The following is a 5,000-nucleotide window of genomic DNA, read 5'->3' on the forward strand; positions in this document are numbered from 1 at the left end:
CATTGTGTTAGGCTGCAATGAACAGATAGATCCCCATAACACTGCAGACAGACAGACAGACAGACAGAGAGATAGATAGACAGACAGACAGACAGACAGACTGACTGACTGACTGACTGACCGACCGACTGGCTGACTGACTGGCTGACAGGCTGGCTGGCTGACTGGCTAACTGGCTGGCTGACTGACTGACTGACTGAAGCATTCCCATGCATGGATGCAGTCTCTCTCCTCTCTCTGGACACAGAGCCACCACATCCACACTGAGCTTCACGCCAGTCATCCCAGGGAGGAGTGCTCGTTGGCAGGCGTTAGTGCAGGCAGAAGCAAGGTGGGTGTGGAGGTAAGGCTCGGGAGGACAGGTGAGTGGCAATGGGAGGGGCTTCAGCCCAGGTCAGGTAGGGACTCTGGGTGAGCAGGGCCCAGCGATCACACACCTGCTTCTACTTATCAACCTCATCATCCAAACCTCAGAAAGCAGGTGTATGAGGGCTGAATTGGAAGAAAAGCCTGCTCACCAGGACCAGGATTGGTAATCCATATCTGTCTCTGGAACGAAGCACCAGAAAACGACACCCTAAAGGCAGTAAATCCCTCTACGATGAAGACCCGGTTTGTAACTACCCCTTAAAGGCAGTAACATACCCTAAAGGCAGTAAGATACCCTAAAGGCAGTAACATACCATAAAGGCTGTAAAACCCTCTACAAAAACCCTGAAAAACTGTCCTGTAACTACACCCTAAAGGCAGTAACATATCCTAAAGGCAGAAACATACCCTAAAGGCAGTAACATACCATTTGCGATAGTCATTGGGCTCGCTGAAGAACCGTCCTACACGTCCTACACGTCCTACACGTCCTACACGCATGGCAGTGTTTGTCGATCGTGATCTCACACGGGCTCCTCTGCTGGGGTTTGGTGTCGGTCAAGTGTGCGAGTGTGTGTGTGTGTGTGTGTGTGTGTGTGTGTGTGTGTGTGTGAGAGTTAAGACTGGAGAACTTAGCACCCAATCATATCTCACACACAGAAAGGTCGACGGAGGCATGGTTAGTGTAGCATCACGCGCTCCTATCAGGCAAGCATGGGACGTGCTGCAAATAAAGTGTCGGCTAAACTTGGAACACAGACACGTCACTCACGTAGGGCAACATGAACAAGTATTCATAGACTTTGAAGCAACACATGTAAGGTCAGTTGTTCTTAAAATCTCTTGAACGTAACCTGACCGCCAAACTAATACGGCAATCAACAATGCTTTACTTAACATTTAACATTTACTTAGCAGGATACTAACTGACACCCAGGTTATGTTGGAAGCAGGAGTCACTGGTGGAGGTAGAAATCGGAGGACAGGCTCATTGTAATGCATGGAACGGATTTTGATAACAATTCCTCATTACGTTCCATGCATTACAACCGTTTTCTACCTCCATCAGCCTCTCCTGGTTGGAACTGCAACATCACTTCATCCATCTTCACCTCCCTCTAGCCCTGCGAGAGACAGTATCAGTTACATGTCAGAGGTACACCTGATATCCCTCCTACTTCTCTTTCCGCATATCAGGATGGGTTAGACACTGAACTCATGACAGAGCTCCCATGAGGCCTTGCATTATGCATGCGGCGGTGTGGGGTTACGGTGAGCGAGCAAACTAGCAACTTCCACAGCCACGTCATAAAGACCTGAACACCATTGTGCATGTGGTCTCACAACCACAGTCAACCTTCTCCGATGTCTGCTTGCCTTGCAGATTTGGTTATCATCCTGTGGAATTACCGCAATCTGGAGTGAGATGTCACCTCATAGTAGTGTTCTATTCTATGCTATTCGGATGTCTTCTCCTCATTTCAGTTATTTTAAGAAACCATTTCATTATTTCTGTGACTCCATCCATATATGATTTAATATCTAATTATGTCTTAGGATATTTTAATGTAAAGTGGCACTAGATTGGTGCAAGGTATACAGTATATCACCCCTGACAGACGGTAATGACAACACTTCTATGAGTTTCTAGCATCTTCTTTCAAAGCACAGATAACAACAGTTCTGTTCCAAATGCACACACTCGCTTTATAAAATCCTGTCAGCCTTAAGATAACTTGAATAACTTGTGTGTAAACGACATCAACATCCATATAGTTCAAATGACTCTCAGCAATGGTTACCCATGACAAAACGTATGATAAGGATGGGTCTGGAGTAGGATGGGGGTTCTAGTACTACTGTTGGACATGCCATGCAGCTGTCAGGATCAAGATGCAGACTAACATGACTAATACAACGTTAAATGAGAGAGAAACATGTTCTCTGTAGTCCCGACCTGGAATCTAAACCCTTAAACAAGACCAATGTCAATTCAACCATGCCAATGTCTTCGGAATGTTCCACTGGGATGCTCCACAAGGGGGGGATTCTACTGGAATGCACCACTTTGGGGATTTCAGAGGATGTTTTTAATGCCCAGAATACTAAATAAGGTATTTTTAGACTTTTTTTGTAGAAAGTCACTAAACAAGTGAGGGAAGTATATCATTAAGTTTTTATTTTATTTAATTTTTTTAAGCCATTCTGTGCATTAAAGATGAGGTGTGTGGATGCACGTGCGTATCTATTCCATGGTGCTTCAGTGGCAGTGGAGTCTGGTGGAGGTAGAAACACGTGTATGATACTGTTCCTCATTCTGTTCCATGCATTAATGAGCCCGTCCTCTGATTTCTACCTCCACCAGCCTCCCCTGGTCAGCGGCGTGGTGAAGTGTGAGGCAAGGCATCGCAGAAACAGGCAGAGAGTTTCTCTGGAACAGCAAGGCCGGTACAGACGTGCTGTTAGTGCAGGGGCATAACAATTTTAACCAACGCCTCTGCCACAAGGCCCTCATAACACTGTTATAAGCATGACATAACAGCCGTGGTCTTTGTAGGAAGACCACAAGCTCTAATGTTGTTATGACCACAACAACATTGTTTAGGTAAGTGTGCTAGCTGGCTAGTTTACCTCAACAAGCTAGTTAGCTCATTGGTCAGGTTTGGCACAAGCAAAACTAGCTTCCCTAAACAATGGTTAGTTAGAGGTCAATGTCATCGCCATGCCAGTGTGATGTAGCCTTATTGAAGGAGGTGTGGTAAAGTGTTAGCGACTGGCGACATACATCAGCAGCGCCATCACTTACTTTCCGCTAATGACGGGCTCAGACCGTCGCGAGGTCAGGCCTGGCCTCTGCAGGTGGTTATTCCTAGCAATAAGGACACAAAATGGAGGACACTGAGCCAGGCTTCACGGTGTTTGCAGTGCCCTCTAACGACCCTTGTCATGGTGAAACACAAAATGGCAGACACTGGGGCGGGGCTTCATGGTGTTTGAAGTGCCACCAATGACCCCCTTATCATGACACAAGATGGCGGACACTGAGTGTTCATGGTTTTATGATGTCACCAGTGACCCTATGTTTAGGTTTCATTCGGTTTAACAGCTTTTCGAGATAGGCTCCTTTCTAGATCAGAGGCCGGAGATCTCCCTCCAGATGGTCTGAGGTCACACCGTCTGAGGGCTGGTCGCACCTCAGGGGCTGGAGAGGTACGGTAGACGACAGGGTCTATGTAGAACCCCTTGTGTTACCTTTCCCATAGAGGATGCCACAACATGCTTTAGCCCACACGTTGTGTGGTGATATGCATCCTAATGTAGAATGCACTGGGAGATAGATGAGGACGATCGGGACAACATTGAAAGCGGCACTGTGGAAGTCAAAGACTTAAGGACAAATTATGTAGATGTATACCAGCACACAGGCAAGGATGACTGGAGTCCCTGTTGGATATGGGGACAACAAAGTGAGGAGGGGAGGTAGAGAGAGAGAGAGAGAGAGAGAGAGAGAGAATAAGAGAGGGAGAAGAACAGGGGGAGAGGAGGAGAGATAGAGGAAATGTAGGGCGATAGAGGGCATACTGTACACACACACAGCTCTGCAGTCAGTGTACAGTATCAGAAGCCCTCACAGTGAAGTCAAAGTGATCCCAACAGCGATTTAATCCCTAGCATATTATGACTTGGAGGGCATATGTGACAGGGTTTGATTAATAGGTCCCCATCTCTGCAATTGTGAAACCTCACAATCGAGCCAAACAAGTCTTGTTGTGAAAAAAATGTGTTTTCCGGTTTTTGGCATAGGACGACAAACGAAGCGATGAAGAACCCACTCGATGTCAAAGGGAATGAATACAAGTGCTGCCCTACAGAGAAGAGAAGCATGTGCAGGAATCAGTGAGGGTGTCTGAAATAGTGAGTCTGAAGGCAGAGAGGGAGATGAGTTTATCCAGTTTGAGGGTTTTTTGCAGAGCATTCCAGTCAGAGGGGGCAGCAAACTGGAATGATGCACGGCCAAGGGAAGTGGTGGATTTGGGAATTTTTAGTTGGATGTGGAGTGAGGATCGGGTGTTGCGAGTGACAGGCAGAGGGTGAAGCAGGAGACACAGATAGGGGGGTGATAGGTGGAGGAGGGTTTTATAGATGAGGGTGAGCCAGAGTGTGATTCTCATGCTTAGTATTAAAATGTATTGATTGTAAGTCGCTTTGGAATAAGGTGTCTGCTAAATGCCAAAAATGTAAATGTAAATGTTGTATCTTGCCTAATTTTTTCCATTGCCATGAATTTTACTCTCTTGTACTTGTAATGGGACGTAATACACTTTTGGCACACATGGCAATAAAATGATGATGAATCATGAATCTTGAATTATTATTATTATTATTATTATTATTATTATTATTTAGCTATTTAAACGTGTCAGCCCTGCAATTTTGCTTCCTGAGGATTAGCTGACAACCCCACTGACAGATGACAGGTAGGTAATGACAGGTAGTGTAATGGGGGAGTGGTTGTCTTGAGGGTGTGGTTGTCTTGAGGGAGTGATTAGGGTGGAGTTAACCAGCTATTGTTCCCACCCATTACCTCTGTGAAAAATGTCTCTGAAATGTCTCTAAAGACTTATCTCAGT

The 5,000-nt window shown here is 45.9% G+C and overlaps 1 pseudogene across 1 annotated transcript in view; it reads right to left on the reverse strand.

Annotated features, from left to right (window-relative positions):
• Positions 1 to 5,000, reverse strand: part of LOC308156214 (3',5'-cyclic-AMP phosphodiesterase 4D-like) — a 190,207-nt pseudogene that overhangs the window by 24,513 nt on the left and 160,694 nt on the right. Inside the window, exon 9 of the transcript in view lies at positions 3,176 to 3,238. The product of the transcript in view is annotated as a 3',5'-cyclic-AMP phosphodiesterase 4D-like (transcript). The remainder of the gene's footprint in view (positions 1 to 3,175; positions 3,239 to 5,000) is intronic.

The sequence above is a fragment of the Nansenia antarctica genome, assembly GCF_963989245.1.
Source record: "Nansenia antarctica genome assembly, chromosome: 4".
NCBI lineage: Eukaryota > Metazoa > Chordata > Actinopteri > Argentiniformes > Microstomatidae > Nansenia > Nansenia antarctica.